The following is an 18,835-nucleotide window of genomic DNA, read 5'->3' on the forward strand; positions in this document are numbered from 1 at the left end:
CAGTTCACCTTGAAAACAGAAACGGACAACAGGACTGCCTCAGCTGACAAGCTAATCAAATACGCCAAGACTAGCTGGTAGAATCACGGGCACTTCATACAATGCTTGGACTCAACCAGTTTAAGTAAAATAAATAAGGAAAAAAGATCATTACAAAGCCAGTCTCTCCCCTTGGGGAATCAAGAAGCCAGTTTTGACCAGCTGTTCCCTCCATGTACATACACTGTATATGATCACACGCTTCTCCAGAGAAGCAGGGTATCTTTGACCTCCTGACACTGGGCTCCGTGTCTGTGCTCTGTGCGTCAGGAAGGCAACTGCAAGTGTTGGGCCCAAAGGTACTTTCCGGGATGCTTGAAGAGACCGTCACTGCTCCATGCACAGTGCACGCACGCATCCCGCGCGCTGGCGCACAGTGCGGTGTGCTCAATCACCCTAGCACATCCTAACTCCTCCACTGCCCTCCCGAGGAACTCACATCATCCTTGGTGCGATGACTACGGAAACCGTGTCGGCAGCTGGCAGCTGCTTCACAAGAGCTGGTATCTCTGATCACGTCCTTGTGTGGAACTGCAGACAGCAGGATTCCTGAGCAAAAAATTCAACTAATGTGACCGGAAGGGCGTGTTAATCCAGCCTTTGCTTTATTGTATGCAAAGTGAGCTACTGCCCTGAGCGTCCTGCGTCTGTCTCTTTCTCTCTTCTTAAACATCAGCTCGATCCTTTCGGAAGCAACCAGAGAAGCAAGCAGAAGCTTCTCCACTGCGGCACCTTTCAGTCCCGAGACTGATAGAAAAGGATGTACCCAGACTCGGAGTTCTTGGAGATTTCAGATGTCAGTCGGTAGAATTCTTCAATAGCTTGTGCGTCTATTTTTTCTACAATGTCGTCATCAAATAACAACCAAAAATCATGACTCTTAACTATTGCAATATAATGGCCTCGATTGGGACCACTTCCACAGTGAACCACAACAGCGACCAGGTCATACATTCTGTCAGGGTTGGTTGCGTCTCCTGAAGTGTTAAACAGACGGAGTTCTAAAGGAAACACCACCCGGTAAGAAAGCTTTGTATATCGATGAAGCTGGTCCATGTACTTAAACCTCTTCAGGTGCAGAGCCAGGATCATGGGTAGTTTCTTAACTTTCATCCGTTTGTGTGCCTCCTGCTTGCTCCGGCATTCTTCACAGTAGTATTTGTATTCACTGCACAGAGTCTCCGTGTTACTGAACCCTCTTAGGCAGTGAGTGATTGATGTGTTTTGTTCCACGTCAACAGAAAGGTCTAAAAAATCTTCATCTTTGCTGCTTATAGTTTCACAAGTAAGACACCTGGTTTCATTAGTTAATGTTCCCTGAAAAATCTCGTGGACCCACGTTGGGTCTGGTGTGCTGTTGTTATCCTCGCTGTCTACATCCCCGTTACGTAATCGGCCATTTTGCTTCTCCTGCTTTCTTTCTTCTTGTAGAATATCAGCAATTGTATTGAGTAGGTAATTTAAGAATTCATGGGCATCTTGTTGCATGTAGTTATCAAACAGCTCGTTTTCCTTCCGCAATCTGGTGATGAACTTGTTGGGCGGGATCACACCGACCTTCTTCTTCTGGGTGGCTATGCTGTGGAAGAGGTCTGCCAGGCAGGTGAGGAGGCTTTCCTTTTTTCTAGGCTGACTCTTGTATGCCAGAACTTTGTCCCGAAACGGACGACAAAAATAAAGTGCTTGGAGAACGGAGTTGCAGTAGCAGGTATTCCCAAAATTGACTAATCCAAAATAGTGCTCGTTGACCGGAAACTGTTCTGGACCAATCTCTTTCTCTAATGCCGAGGCATTGGCGCCCATGGTACAGATGGAGGCGAATTTGGAGACTGTCATTAGGATTTCCATCCGCCCGGCGCCATCTTCCAGACAGTAGCGGCGGGCGGGGGACGCGGGGAGCCGGGCCGCCCGCTCGCTCCGCAACCCGCGGCGGCGGACCCGCGCTTCTAGCCTGCTGGGCCGCCGCTGCTGTCGTCCCTCATTTTATTTTTGACAGGTATTTCATGCTCTTTTGAAGAAACATTCTTTAATTGCAGATATCTGATTTAACTGTAAGATATCTGTTGAAATCTGACATTTGACATTTTCATAAATGAATGAAAGTTGCCTAATCTGAACCTCAATGCTCCTTGAGAATAAGATTGAAAGTTCTACAAATATTTTAGCATGACTAAATGAAAAAAATATACATATGTTTGATGACTGAAATGAACAGGCCCCTTAATAAATTATTACTACTATGAATGTGCTGTCAAAATGAGAATTCATTCATTTTAAATGAATCTACAGTTTATTAGTATATACCTTAAACTGTCTGTCATGATGTATTAGTTATTATTTTTCTAACATTTCTTTGTAAGTTATCCTTACAGTTCAATTCATGTTTTTCTAGAGCATTATTTTCAAAGGCAGTTATGGATGTGAGATTTTGTATTAGATTCAACTTAGTTTACACACACACACACACACACACACACACACACACACACACATACATACATATCCTTCAATGTTAAAGGTTGATCCTTCACTATTATTAAGCTAATTAATCTATTCTATTCATATTTTCCTGGAAAGAAAACCACATAAGTGTAAAAAAGTAAAAAAAAAGGGGGGGGGTTAGTGAAAAATAAGTCTAATCACCCATTCAGTGAATTCTGAGGAGTCTGATAAAGACAAATGAAAAAAAAATCTCAAATGAATCTATGTGGCATGTTTCAGAACATACAATAAGAGTATACTGATATAAGATTACTTTTATGATTTGTTGTTTAGTTATTTGGATATTTAAATCTTTTGTTCATAATACATTTTGATCAAACTCTTTCCCCTTACCCCAATCCTCACTTCTTCACTATCCAACTCCGTGTATATAGAGTGTTTTATTTTCCAATTGAAAACTTGAGGCAGAGCTAGATATAACTCGTACTTCAAATTAAATAATTATCCTTTCCTATCTTCCAATCACAAACATTATGAATGACTCTATAAATTTGAATGTGTAAAGAATGAGGACAGTGTGATCAATAAAATGTATTTGGAGATGTGTTTTGTGTAATTTGTTGAAAACCTTCTACTTAATGAGGTTTGACTGAAGAAAAAAATAGATAAATTTGGGGAAAGTTGAGAAAACGGTGGTCTTCCAAAGACAATGTCTCATAGAGAAAGTTGATCATCCATGGCATCATGTAATATTACTAACATATTCAAACAAACATACCAAAAATAAAATGCAATTAGTCAATCTCCCTTATGTATCTCTCAAAAGAGCATTCTTTAACCTTTCCATCTAATTTAACTTTCAATATAGTTTTTTCCTATGAGTATTATATAAATCACCCATACTTTACCTAGTTTTACTGTAAGAGGCATGGTTTTTCATAATTAGAGAGACTTGGGAAAATCGTGATTTGAAGATATTTTCATAGTGAAAACCCATAAAATTAATTGCATTCAAAAAATTGAACAAATATTATCATCGTTCACTTTTATTTTGAATTGTTCAGAGTATTTATAAAGTAAGTAAGAAGTAATTTTGGTGAAATGAGTGGAAGAAAATGAGATGTTATAACCTATCCTGTGTCCTGGAGTGATGGCTCTGTGGTTAAGAGCATTGGCTGCTCTTCTAAAGATCCTTAGTTTAATTCAAAGCAGCCACATGGCAGCTCACAACCTTCTTTAATGAGGTCTGATGCTTTCTCTGGAATGCAGATATACAAGCAGGCAGAGCACTCATATTCAAACTAAATAAATAAATAAATAAGCAAATATTAAATAGATCTTTAATTAAATAAATAACCTAAATCATTTAACATTCTGAACCTAAAGAGACGAATTAAATGCTTGGACACAATCTTATTTCCTTTCCTTAAAAAGTTATATAATCTTATTTTTACAGTCCAGATTTTATTCCCTCCCAGTCCAACCCCTGACACTTACACATGCCTTAATTCCTCCTGGCCTCCATGTCTCCACAAGGATGTCCCCACCCCCCCAGACCTCTGCATTCCTTGGGAACTCCTGTCTCTTGAGAGTTAGAAGTATCTTTATTACATTGTTACCTGTAAATGTTAAATGTTAAAATCAAAGGACATATAAGAAGAAACGTAGATATAACTTTAAAAGTGGATGAAATATAATGTATTGGTGGATTTTCACATCCAAAATCGTACTAATCTAATGTGTATTTATATAGCTTTAATTTGAAAAAGAATTTTATTCATCAACAAATATACATTTTAGAATTAAGGCATAAAATGGGCAAGTTTCTCAGTCATTTCAAATTTTAGCATGTTACTTTTACAGTTTTAGGAACAATAAATCAGTCAATAAATCAGAAATTTCCGTGTTATGATTATTTAAAACATACTTATAGTACTCTTCTCACATTATGATTTAAATAACTAAAATTTATGTTTAAAGAATAAAATACACTAACTTTAATAGGACTTAAAAGAGCTACAGCATATGGAAAATTAAAAAAAATAAGTCAGTATGTAAAAGTCAGCTCTTCCAGTTCCATAGCAGCTCAAATATAATCACATGTGGACAATGCCCAACTAAGAATTTATTTTATTTGAAAATATTCTATGCCATGGGAGAACATTGGGCTGACATGAAAAAAATATATGTATATGAAGTCATTTGTATCTATATTAACTTTAGTGTCTATTTTAAAATATGAGTCTTAATATCATTATTTTAGTGCGAGAATATCACCTAGAGATTGCAATCAAATCTTATCTATTTGATGATAAGGTAATTTTAGCTAAAGATTTAAGAATTAGCATATAATTTTGATCAAATCCAAACTCAGGTCTACTCAGCATAATGCTACTAAAAACAGTAAAGTAAGCCAAATAATATTTCACAGTTTTTTAAAATTGTTTGTATATATGTATGTATGTATGTATATACATATGTATGTATGAAACTATGTATGTATAGATATATATTTCAGATTTCCTTACATACATTTCACTTGAAAAAATTTCAAAATAGAGATTTTGAAACAAGTGCTTATGGACTCTGAATACAGTAAATAATTGAGAAAACACATCATTATGCAAAGATAATATCCTAAATAATGCACATGCACAGTATAGCCTAAAGTAGAGAATGATGTCAAAAAGTGATTAAATAAAAGCCAATATTAACTGGTCAATTCTCCTTTCAGCCAACATTACACTGAGAAAAAATATAATAAAATAGTATTGATAATGAAATCTTGTCCTTCTCTGAATGCACTAAGTCAGATAGGACTTATGTGAATTGATAGCATAGTCTAGGTGGAAAATATTGACATGCATGAATATAAGGTTTTATGTATGTGAACAGCAAGTGTTACTGCTAATGTCATGGGAAAAAGGAGTAAGAAAAGGTGATTTGGGTGTCATTACACTGAGCTACATGTACTCAGAATCATGCATACACACATACATATATATGACACATAATTTTCAAGTGTCTAACATATATTAATATGCATAACTGAAAATTGTTCTTTAGTAGTGACTTGTCTGCAGAAGAAACTGTATATTTACAAGAAAAGAAAATGAAGCAAACAGGGTTAACCTATTTTCAGGCTAGTAAGGTGTTCAGATTGATCATAGGGCAGCCTTAATATTTCCTGGTTGTATATCAGTTGCTAGATCATCCCACTTTATATGAAAACTAAAAACAAGTTTTTGATAGCATCAATTGGATATAAACCTTGGAACAGGACCACAAGAATGTATGCTAAGTCCTTAAGTCCTATTTGGGGAACCTCTATTTTATTCTCATACTAGATGTACCAAGTTAAATATCACTACTGGAATGTCTTAGAGAACTTTTCTCTCCACATCCCCAACTAAACACTTTCTATAATGTCTTTGCTCATTGACATGAGAGGCATTGCATTATATTTTTGATATGAAACTGTTTTTCAAACTGACTTGAATGTGGAGTTGTTCAAAGAAAGGTAATTAAAGAATCACTAGTATTTAAAAGATTTAAATTTACCTTAAAGATGGAAACAGCATACTTCTTGAACAATGTAGCAGCCCCTTGTTTTGGCTTTCGTGAATCATCAATTCTACTTGATTCTTTCTGGCTTTGCATCCAGATTTGGCAGAAGGAATAATAAGTAACTGCAGAATAAGCAACCAAACAGAAACCACAGAGTTTATTCTTCTGGGATTGTCAGATGACCCTAAGCTCCAGGTTGTGATATTCATTTTTCTTTCCAACACCTACACACTCAGCATCACAGGGAACCTGACCATCATCACTCTCACATTGCTGGATTCTCACCTCCAGACCCCCATGCATTTCTTTCTCAAGAATTTGTCTGTTTTAGAAATATCCTTCACAACTGCCATCATACCAAACTTCTTGAGCTCCATTATCTCAGGGGATAAAACCAATTCCTTCATCAACTGCAAAACACGGTTACTTTTTCTTATTCTATTTGGAGAAATTGAATTTTACCTTCTAGCTGTCATGTCCTATGACCATTACACTGTCATCTGCAAGCCTCTGCATTTCCTGACCATCATGAGTCAGAAGGTCTGCACAATGCTGGTGTTTGCTTGCTGGCTGGTTTCTTTCCTAGTCATCTTCCCCGCACTCATGTTGGTCCTACAGCTTGATTATTGTGGGCCCAATATCATTGATCACTATGCCTGTTATTATTTCCCCCTGCTTCAACTTTCCTATTCAGATTCAAGATTCCTGGAGAGGAAGGGGTTTTCTTGTGATGTCTTTATCCTAATGTTCACTTTAGTGTTAATATTCCTGTCCTACACATACATCATCAGAACAATTGTGGAGATTCCTTCTGCTAGTCAGAGGTCAAAGACCTTTTCCACATGTGCTTCCCACATGATTGTCATCTCCATCTCTTATGGAAGCTGCATTTTTATGTACATTAAACCCTAAGCTGTATATAGAGCATCATTGACCAAGGGAGTTGCCATACTAAATACCTCAGTAGCCCCCATGCTTAACCCCTTCATTTATAGCCTGAGAAATCAACAAGTCAGGCAAGCCTTTATGAACATGGCAAGGAAGATGGTGTTTTTTCACAGATACATGAAATGATGTTGCCTGTAAACAAGAGGTATATTTAAGGCCAAGTAATATAATAAAGTATAAGATTTCAGTGGCGTACTTAACATGGTTGTGTCTCTCTGTCTTTGATCATTTGTTTTTCATAACATTATTAAACTATTTATGTAATTTTTACTCATGCAATTAAAATCGCTTTCCTAAACAGTTCTAACACAATTTTCTAGTATAGTATTACTGCAATTTTTAAACTTTATTAATTTATAGCTCTCAGTTATATTATAATATTGTTCCACAGAATGGAGTTATGTTTATAAACATTTATATATTATTCACTACACATTAAAATGCCACTTTGTAGTTCCTAAGCTTTTTATGTTGATAATTTAGAGTAATTTGTATCATTTTTTCCCTTCTCTATGTTCCTTTCAAATTCACCCATATATACCTTCTCAGTCTTTCAAATTCAGGAACTCTTTTTTCATAATATGAATACATATTCTTAAATACATAAGAACAACCTGCTTACTGTGTATGAAGTCACTTCTATTTCCTTTCTTAAGGATTACCATTTTGTATTGGTTAATCAATTACTGTGTGCCAAATTTTTTAAATAAAATTTCCAAATTTAACTTTGAAAAATGATTGAAATACCACATCACTGTAAGAAACCTAAGTTTTATGTATTATCCAAGCCATGTTCGCTGATGCTCACTCTCATAATTTATGCTCCAGTGACTTGATTGTTGAGATGAGACAGCATAGACCATTCCTCATTTAAACTTTAGTGACAAGTGTAAAGTAGATGTTTACATTATTAAATTTTCTAAGTGCTTAACATATAATTAACATTATTTCTCTGAATGTAATTGATATTCATATATATATGTGTGTGATTAAATTAATAAAATTTTAGACAATGATACACAACATACATGTTTAAAAATCTGTGAAGAACCAGTGAGAATGGCTAAGATCAAAAACTCAGGTGACAGCAAATGCTGGCAAGGATGTGGAGAAAGAGGAACACTCCCCCATTGTTGGTGGGATTGCAAACTGGTACAACTATTCTGGAAATCAGTCTGGAGATTCCTCAGAAAATTGGATATTGAACTGCCTGAGGATCCAGCTATACCTCTCCTGGGCATATACCCAAAAGATGCCCCAACATATAAAAAAAGACACGTGCTCCACTATGTTCATAGCAGCCTTATTTATAATAGCCAGAAACTGAAAAGAACCCAGATGCCCTTCAACAGAGGAATGGATACAGAAAATGTGGTACATCTACACAATGGAATATTACTCAGCTATGAAAAACAATGACTTCATGAAATTCGTAGGCAAATGGTTGGAACTGGAAAATATCATCCTGAGTGAGGTGACCCAATCACAGAAAAACACACATGTTATGCACTCATTGATAAGTGGCTATTAGCCCAAATGCTTGAATTACCCTAGATGCCTAGAACACATGAAACTCAAGATGGATGATCAAAATGTGAATGCTTCACTTCTTCTTTAAAAGGGGAAAAAGAATACCCTTGGCAGGGAATAGAGAGGCACAGACTAAAACAGACACAGAAGGAACACCTATTCAGAGCCTGCCCCACATGTGGCCCATAAATATACAGCCACACAATTAGACAAGATGGATGAAGCAAAGAAGTGCAGGCAGACAGGAGCCGGATGTAGATCTCTCCTGAGATACACAGCCAGAATACAGCAAATACAGAGGCGAATGCCAGCAGCAAACCACTGAACTGAGAACAGGACCCCCATTGAAGGAATCAGAGAAAGAACTGAAAAGCTTGAAGGGGCTTGAGACCCCTTATGAACAACAATGTCAAGCAACCAGAGCTTCCAGGGACTCAGCCACTACCTAAAGACTATACATGGACTGACCCTGGACTCTGACCTCATAGGTAGCATTGAATATCCTAGTAAGATCACCAGTGGAAGGGGAAGCCCTTGGTGCTGCTAAGACTGAACCCACAGTGAATGTGATTTTTGGGGGGAGGGCGGCAGTAGGGGGAGGATGGGGAGGGGAACACCCATAAAGAAGGGGAGGGGAGAGATTAGGGGGATGTTTGCCCGGATACCGGGAAAGGGAATAACACTCAAAATGTAAATAAGACATACTCAAGTTAATAAAAAAAAAAGCTGTGAAGAAATCACTATTATATCTAGGAGTCAAATTTGCTATCACAGAGTCTAACAAGAGAAAATAATATTCTGAATATTTTCAGAAGAAAAACTTTAAATTTATATTTGTATGCATTGCTCAGAACTGTTTTGTAACTTGAGGGTTTATATGTATACATATATATACACATATATATATATAAATCATAAAAACATTAAGTATAGTTTATAATAAATATGGATATATATATATATTTCATAGTTCTAGAGTGGTTAAACTATGGTATGCATTTAACTTATAACAATCTTACAATCGGTTTTTTTATGTTGTTTTTTTTTATATAAATCATTTTTTGGGAGACATATTTCCTTATTTATATTTCAAACGTTATTTCCTTTCTGGGTTTCCTGTCCATAATCCCCCATCACCTCCCCCTCCCCATAATGTGTTTCTATCCCCATCATCCCACCTTTACCACCACACCCCGTGCCCCGACATTCCCCTGCACTGGGGGTTCAACCTTGGCAAGACCAAGGGCTTCTCTTTCCATTAGTGCCCAACAAGGCTATCCTTGGCTACATATGCAGTTGGAGCCTGGGTCAGTACATGTACAATATTTGTGTAACGGTTTAGTTTCTGGGAGCTCTGGTTGGTGGGCATTGTTATTCTTATGGGGTTGCAAGCCCCTTCAGCTCTTTCAATCGTTTCTCTAATTCCTGCATAGGACATCCCATTTTGAGTTCAGTGGTTTGTTGCTAATGTTCACATCTGTATTTCATATGCTGTGGTTATGTCTCTCAGGAGAGATCTATATCTGGTTCCAGTCATCATGTACTTCTTAGCTTAATCAATCTTACCTAGTTTTGGCATATATATATATATATATGTGTGTGTGTGTGTGTGTGTGTGTGTGTGTGTGTGTGTGTGTGTGTGTGTGTTTGTATGTATGTATGTGTATGTGTATGTGTATGTGTATATGTATGTGTATGTGTATGTGTGTGTACACACACACACACACACACACACACACACACACACACACACGTGGGGCAGGCTCTGAATGGCTGTTCCTTCAGTCTCTGCTCTAAACTTTGCCTCCATATCCCCTCCTTTGGATATTTTTGTTCCCCATTTTAAGAAGGAGTGAAGCTTCCACATTTTGGTCATCCTTCTTCTTGAGCTTCCTGTGGTCTGTGAATTGCATCTTGGGTAATTTGAGCTTTTGGGCTAATATCCACTTATCAGTGAGTGCATACCATGTGTCTTTTTTCTGTGATTGGGTTACCTCTCTCAGGATGATATTTTCTAGTTCATTCCATTTGCCTATTAACTTCAGAAAATCACTGTGTTGAGAGCTGAGTAGTACTCCATTGTGTAGATGTACTACACTTTCTGTATCGATTCCTCTGTTGGGCATGTGGGTTCTTTCCAGCTTCTGGCTATTATAAATGGGGCTGCAATGAACATAGTGGAGCATGTTTCATTGTTGTATGTTGGAGCATCTTTTGGGTATATGCCCAGGAGATGTATAACTGGTTCCTCAGGTAGTGCAATGTCCAATTTTCTGAGGAACCTCCAGACTGATTTCCAGAGTGGTTGAACCAGTTTGAAATCCCACCAACAGTGAAAGAGTGTTCTTCATTCTCCACATCCTTGCCAGCATCTGCTGTCACCTGAGTATTTATCTTAGCCATTCTCACTGGTTTCAGGTGGAATCACAGGGGTGTTTTGATTTGCATTTCCCTGATGACTAAGGATGTTCAATATTTCTTTAGGTGCTTTTCAGCCATTCAGTATCACTCAGCTGAGAATTCTTTGTTTAGCTCTCCACCCCATATTTGATTGGGTTATTTGGCTATCTGGAGTCCAACTTCTTGAGTTCTTGGTATACTTTGGATATTAGCCCTGTGTCTGATATAGGATTGGTAAAGTTCTTTTTCCAATCTGTTGGTTGCCGTTTTGTCCTAATGACAGTGTCCTTTGCGTTACAGAAGCTTTGCAGTTTTATGAGGTCCCATTTGTCGATTCTTGTTCTTAGAGCATAAGCCATTGGTGTTTTGTTCAGGAAATTTTCCCTAATGCCCATGTGTTCAAGACTATTTCCCAGTTTTTCTTCTATTAGGTTTAGTGTATGTGGTTCGATGTAGATGTCTTTGATCCACTTAGACATAAGGTTTGTACAGGGTGGTATGAATGGATCAATTTGCATTCTTCTACATGCTAACCTCCAGTTGAACCAGCACCATTTGTTGAAAATGCTATCTTTTTTTTCCATTGGATGGTCTTAGCTCATTTGTCAAAGATCAAGTGACCATAGGTATGTCAGTTCATTTCTTGGTCTTCTGTTTTGTTCCTCTGATCTACCTGCCTCTTCTCTATACCAATGCCATATATATTTTTAAAATCATTATTGCTCTGTAATACTGCTTCAGGCCAGGGATGGTGATTCCTCCAGAAGTTCTTTTATTGTTGAGTATAGTTTTCGCTATCCTGTGATTTTTGTCATTCCAAATGAATTTGAAAGTTGCTCTTTCTGTCTCTATGAAGAATTGAGTTGGAATTTTTATGGTGATTGCATTGAATCTGTAAATTGCTTTTGGCAAAATGGCCATTTTACTAAATTAATCCTGCCAATCCATGAGTATGGGAGGTCTTTCCATCTTCTGAGATCTTTTTCAATTTTTTTCTTCAGAGATTTGAAGTTCTCGTCATACAGATCTTTCTCTTGCTTTGTTAAAGTCACACTGAGGTATTTTATATTATTTGGGATGATTGTGAAGTGTATTATTTCCCTAATTTCCTTTCTCAGCCTATTTATCCTTTGAGTATAGGAAGGCTACTGATTTGTTTGAGTTAATTTTATACCCGGCCACTTTGCTGAAGTGTTTATCAGGATTAGGAATTCTCAGGTGGAACTCTTGGGGTCACTTAAATGTATTTTCATATCATCTGAAAATAGTGATATTTTGACTTCTTATTTTCCAATTTGTATCCCTTTCACCTCCTTTCATTGTCTGATTGCTCTGGCTAGGACTTAGAGTACTATATTGAATGAGTATGGAGAGAGTGGGCAGCTTTGTCTTATCCCTATTTTAATGGGGTTGTTTCAAGTTTCTCTCCATTTTATTTGATGTTAGCTACTGGTTTGCTGTATATTGCTTTTACTATGTTAGGTATGACCCTTGAATTCCTGAGTTTTCCAGAACTTTTATCATGAAGGGGTGTTGAATATTGTCAAATGCTTTCTTAGCATCTAATGACATGATCATGTGGTTTTTATCTTTGAGTTTGTTTAGATAGTAGATTATGTTGATAGATTTCTGTATATTGAACCATCCCTTCATCCCTGGAATGAAGCCTACATGAACATGATGGATGATGTTTGAAGTGTTCTAGGATTTTGTTTGCAAGAATTTGAGTATTTTTGTGTCAATATTCATAAGGGAAATAGGTTTGAACTTTTCTTTCTTTGTTGTGTATTTGTGTGGTTTTGGTATAAGTACAATGGTGGCTTCATAGAAGGAATTTGGTAGTGCTCTGACTGTTTATATTTGTGGGATAATTTGGACAGTATTGGTATGAGTATTCTATGAAGTTCTGATAGAATTGTGCACTAAACCATTCTGGTCCCGGGCTCTTTTTGGTTGGGAGACTTTTAATAACTCTTCAATTTCTTTAGGAGTTATGGGGTTGTTTTTCTGTTCATGATTTAACTTTGGTACCTGGTATTTGTTTAGGAATTGTCCATTTCCTCCAGATTTTTCATTTTTGTTTAATATGGCTTTTGTAGTAGTATCTGATGATATTTTGAATTTCCTCAGATTTTGTTGTTATGTCTCCCTTTTCATTCCTGATTTTGTTAATTTGGATACCCTCTCTGTACTCTCTGCTTAATCTGGCTAAGGGTTTATCTATCTTGTTGATTTTCTCAAAGAACCAGCTCCTGGTTTTGTTGGGTTTTTTTTATAGTCATTTTTGGTTCTACTTGCTTGATTTCAGTCCTGATTTTGATTATTTCCTGCCTTCTACTCCTCTTGGGTATGTTTGTTTCTTTTTCTTCTAGAGCACTTAGGTGTTAAGCTGCTGATGTTTGCCCTCGCCTTTTTCTTTTTGCAGGCACCCAGAGCTATGAGTTTCCCTCTTAGCACTGCTTACATTTTGTCTTATAAGTTTGGGTATGTTGTATCTTCATTTTTATTAAATTCTAAGAAGTTAATTTCTTTCTTTATTTCTTCCTTGATCCAGTTTTCATTGAGTAGAGCATTGTTCAACTTCAATGTATATGTGGGCATTCTGTCATTATTGTTATTGAAGACCAGCTTTAGTCCATGATTGATCTGGTAGGATGCATGGGATTACTTCTATTTTCCTGTATCTTTTGAGGCCTGTTTTGTGACTGATTGTGCCAGTTTTGGAGAAGGTACCATGAGGTCCTGAGAAGAAGGTATATCCTTCTGTATTAGGTTGGAATGTTCTATAAATATCTGTTAAATCCACTTAGTTCATAATGCTATTAGTTTTTGTATGTCTCTTTAATTTCTATTTCCATGATCTGTCTGTTAATGAGAGTGGGCAGTTGAAATTTCCTACTCTTATTGTGTGATGTGCAATGTGTGATTTGAGTTTTAGAAAGGTTTCTTTTAGGAGTGTAGGTACCCTTGCATTTGGACCATAGATATTCAAGATTGAGAATTCATCTTGGTGGGCTTTTTCCTTTCATGAATATGACGTGTTCTTCCTTATCTTTTTTTTTTATTTCCCCTTCCCAGTTTCCCGGCCAACATCCCTCAACCCCTCCCCCTCCCCTTCACTATAGATGTTCCCCTCCCCATCCTCCCCCCATTACCACCCCCCCAACAATCACGTTCACTGGGGGTTCAGTCTTGGCAGGACCAAGGGCTTCCCCTTCCACTGGTGCTCTTACTAGGCTATTCATTGCTACCTAGGAGGTTGGATCCAAGGGTCAGTCCATGTATAGTCTTTGGATAGTGGCTTAGTCCTGGAAGTTCTGGTTGGTTGGCATTGTTGTTCATATGGGATTTCAAGCCCCTTCAAGCTCTTTCAGTCCTTTCTAAGATTTCTTCAACGGGGGTCCCATTCTCAGTTCAGTGGTTTAATGATGGCATTCGCCTGCTGTATGCTGACTGTGTCTCTCAGGAGAGAACTACATCCGGTTCCTGTCGGCCTGAACTTCTTTGCTTCATCCATCTTATCTAGTTTGCTGGGCTGTATATGTATGGGCCACATGTGGGGCAGGCTCTGAATAGGTGATCCTTCAGTCTCTGTTCTAAACTTTGCTTCCCTTTTCCCTCCCAAGGGTATTCTAGTTCCCCTTTTAAAGAAGAAGTGAAGCATACCCATTTTGGTCATCCTTCTTGAGTTTCATGTGTTCTATGCATCTAGGGTAATTCAAGCATTTGGGTTAATAGCCACTTATCAATGAGTGCATACCATGTGTATTTTTCTGTGATTGGGTTACCTCACTCAGGATGATATTTTCCAGTTCCATCCATTTGCCTACGAATTTCATAAAGCCATTGTTTTTGATAGCTGAGTAATATTCCATTGTGTAGATGTACCACATTTTCTGTATCCATTCCTCTGTTGAAGGGCATCTCAGTTCTTTCCAGCTTCTGGCTATTATAAATAAGGCTGCTATGAAGATAGTGGAGCGTGTGTCTTTGTTAATTCATCTTGGTGGTCTTTTTCCTTTCATGAATATGACGTGTCCTTCCTTATCTTTTTTGATGACTTTTGGTTGAAACTCAATTTTATTCAATATTAAAGTGGCTACTTCAGCTTGTTTCTTCTGACCATTTGCATGGAAAGTTGTTTTCCAGCCTTTTACTTTGAGGTAGTGTCTGTCTTTGTATCTCATGTGTATTTTCTGCATGTAGCAAAATTCCGGGTCCTCTTTATGCATCCTGACTGTTAGTCTGTGTCTTTTTATTGGAGAATTGAGCTCATTGATTTTGAGAGATGGTAATTGTTGCTTCCTGTTATTTTCATTGTTAGAGGTGGAGTTATGTTTGTGTGTCTCTCTTCTTTGGGTTTCTTCGCAAGAAGATTACTTTCTTGCTTTTTCTACTGAGTAGTCCCCCTCTTTGTGTTGGGCTTTTCCATGTATTACCCTTTGTAAGGCTGGATTTGTAGAAAGATATCGTGTAAATTTGGTTTTGTCGTGGAATATCTTGGTTTCTCCATATATGTTAACTTAGAGTTTTGCTGGATATAGTAACCTGGGCTGGTGTTTGTCTTCTCTTAGGGTCTGTATGGCTTTCATAGTTTCTGGTGAGAAGTCTGGTGCAATTCTTGTAGGTCTGCTTTATATGTCACTTGACTTTTTTCCCTTACTGCTTTTAATATTCTGTGTTTATTTTGTGCATTGGGGTTGTGACCATTATGAGATGGGAGGAATACCTTTTCTGTCCCAATCTGTTTTAGTTCTGTAGGCTTCTTATATGTTTATGGGCATCTCTTTCTTTAGGTTAGGGAAGTTTTCTTATATAATTTTGTTGAATATATTTACTGGCACTTTAAGTTGGGCATCTTTACCCTTTTCTATATCTATTATTCTTCGGTTTGATCTTCTCATTGTGTCCTGGATTTTCTGGATGTTGTGGGATAGGAGCATTTTGTGTTTTATCTTAGACAGTTGTGTTGATGTTTTCTATCATATCTTCTGCCCCTGAGATTCTTTCTTTTGTCCCTTGTATTCTATTTGTAATGATTGCATCTCTGACTCTTGATCTCTTCTCTAGGTTTTCTATCTCCAGGGTTGTCTCCTTTTGTGCTTTCTTTATTGTTTCTATTTCCATTTTTAACTCCTGGATGGTTTTGTTCAAAATTCTTTTTCCTGTTTGGTTGTGTTTTCCTGTAATTTTTAAGTGATTTTGTGCTTCCTCTTTAAAGGCTTCTATCTATTTACTTGTGTTGTCCTGTATTTCTTCATGTCCTTCTTTAAGTCCTCCATCATCATCATAAAATGTGATTGTAAATCTAAATCTTGTTTTTCCAGTGTGTTTGGATATCCAGTATTTTCTTTGGTGCTCTGATGATGTCAAGTAGTCTTGGTTTCTGCTGCTTAGGTTCTCCTGTTTGCCTCTTGCCATCAGGTTGTCTCTGGTGTTCGCTTGTCTTGCTGTTTCTGACATTTGGTTGACTCTCCTGTAAGCCTCTGTGTCAGCATTCTTGTAGAATGGTTTTCCTGTTTTCTTTCAGCAGTTTCTTGGAACAGGTGCTCTGCTCTCAGGTGTGTAGGTGCTCCTGGTGCCTATCTTTCAGCTCCTGGTACAGGCAGGAATCAATAGGGTTCCTGACCCTGACTGCTCCTAGGTCCCTTTGACAAGGAGGCACAGATGGCAGTAGGAATTCCCTCTTGGGTCAGGAATGCGGACAGAGGGTAGTCTCCTCTGATTCCTTGGGAGTGTCTGAATTTCTGAGGGTTGAGCTCTCTCCCCCATGGGATTTGGGTGCATGGAGTTGTTTGACCAGTTCAGTTCAGTTCAGTTCCAGGTGCAGACCAGAACCACAGGTACCTGCTGATGGCTGTTCCTATATTCCTGTGTCCAGAGGTACTATGCAATTTCTTCTTGGACCAGGGATATGGGCAACTGTGGGCAGAAGTAGCAGTTTGTCCTGCAGTCTCAGTATGGTCATCACTCTTGGGTGTTCAGCTCTCTTCTCCATGGGATTTGGGAGCAGGGAGCTGTGGGATGGGACCAGTTCAGTTCCAGGCACAGTCAGCAACTTATAACAATCTTAAGTATTTAAGTGTGTGATTTATATAAATAAATATTTAGGAGCTAAAATGTTTAAGAATTCAGTGCTTCCAGGAGTGGTGTGTTCAGTTACCAGTAACCATTTCAGATGGGTCATAAACACCTGTAGTACTGGTTCCAAAGATACTCAACTACTATATCTTCTATGGCCCCTGAGTTCATGCACTCACAAGCATACCAACACATGTACATAATTAAAATGACAAAAATATATCTTAAAATATCTACAAAATTTTCATATGTATGAAGTTATTGTTCCAGTTTTGATATAAGTAAAAGCTTGGCACAGGACACAAGAACTGCGCAGCAACCAGGGACAGGATCCTTCTGGTCTCCATCTGGAGCCCAGATCTAAGGCTGTGCCACAGCCCTCCATACCCAAATACTGCCTGGAGAGAGCTGTACTCCCAGGAGTGCTGTCACTCCTAAGCTCACAGGTGAGACCACCACTTTTGCTCCAATAACTGCCCAAGGAGGGACCCGATAGGAGCACACAGGGCACAGAAATCAAAGAGAAGCCTGGGACTGGATCTTTAGCTCTCCATCAGTGCCCCAGACCTAACCCTGTGACACAGGACTTCACACCCCAATCCCACCTGGAGAGTGCTGCACTCGTTTATTCCCCTTCTTTTATTGGATATTTTATTTATTTACATTTCAAATGTTACCCTGTTTCCCAGTTTCCCCTCTGGAAACCCACGTCCGATACCTCCACCCTCTGCCTCCATGAGGGTGCTCCCCTTACCCATTCCTTCCTGCCTCCCTGCCCAGGCATTCCCCTACTCTGGGCATCAAGCCTTCATAGAACCAAGGACCTCTCCTCCCATTGATGCCTAACAAGGTCCATCATCTGCTACATATGCAGTAGGAGCAATTTGTCGCACCCTGTTTTCCTTTGGTTGGTGGTTTAGCCCCTGGCAGCTCTGGGGTATCTGGTTGGGTGATATTGTTCTTCCTATGGGGTATCACACCCCCTCAGTTACCTCATTGCTTTCTTAACTCCTACAGTGGGGATCCCATTCTCAGTCTAATGGTTGGCTGTCAGCTTATGCCTCTGTATTTGTCATTTTCTTGCAAAACTTCTCAGGAGACAGATATTTTAAGCTCCTGTCAGCATGCACCTCTTTGCATCCCCATTAGTGACTGGGTTTGGTGACTTCATGTGGGATGAATCCCCATGTGTGGCAACTCTGAATGGCCTTTCCTTCAGTCTCTGCTCCACACTTTGTCTCAGTATTTCCTCCTGTTCTGTATTCCTTTGTTCACAAGCAAGATGAACACTTCAGCTCAAATAGCTGCACAAAGCGAGGTGATAATCAAAATTCTGTAACACCTTTCTGGGGGATAGTCAGGAAGACCAAGACAAAAGGACTGCCATACGTTTCCAATGAGCCTGCTCTGAGCTTTGCATTAACTCAAATGTAAATATTCTCAATCAAGGTCCATTTCCTGAGTCCACACCCAAAGGCAGATTCCTGCCCTGGGCTTCTTTCTTTTGTCCCAATAAGGTCAGATTCCTGCCAAGTGTCTAGAAACTAAGCAAGTGGCACCAAAAGGCTCTCTACAGCTAATATCCAATATATACAAAGAACTCAATAAGCTAGACTCTAGAGAATCAAATAATCTTATTAAATGGGCTACAGAGCTAAACAAAGAATTCTCAACCAAGGAATATCAAATGCTGAGAAGCACATAAGGGAATGTTACAGCCTGTGTCTAGAGCTGAAAGCCAGTCCCCAGGATCGCTGACACATCTGAAAGTAGAGGTAAGACAACCACTTCTGTTCCGAGGGACCCACCTGGAGCCTTCAAAGACACA

The 18,835-nt window shown here is 38.5% G+C and overlaps 2 pseudogenes across 1 annotated transcript; one reads left to right on the forward strand and one right to left on the reverse strand.

Annotated features, from left to right (window-relative positions):
• Positions 1-626: 626 nt before the first annotated feature.
• Usp12-ps1 (ubiquitin specific peptidase 12, pseudogene 1) lies at positions 627-1,916 on the reverse strand (annotated as a pseudogene). Its single transcript, XR_015624426.1, has one exon. The product of XR_015624426.1 is annotated as a ubiquitin specific peptidase 12, pseudogene 1 (transcript).
• Positions 6,178-7,122, forward strand: Olr928-ps (olfactory receptor pseudogene 928; annotated as a pseudogene).

Source organism: Rattus norvegicus, chromosome 7, assembly GCF_021556685.1.
Source record: "Rattus norvegicus strain SHRSP/BbbUtx chromosome 7, alternate assembly SHRSP_T2T, whole genome shotgun sequence".
Taxonomy (NCBI): domain Eukaryota; kingdom Metazoa; phylum Chordata; class Mammalia; order Rodentia; family Muridae; genus Rattus; species Rattus norvegicus.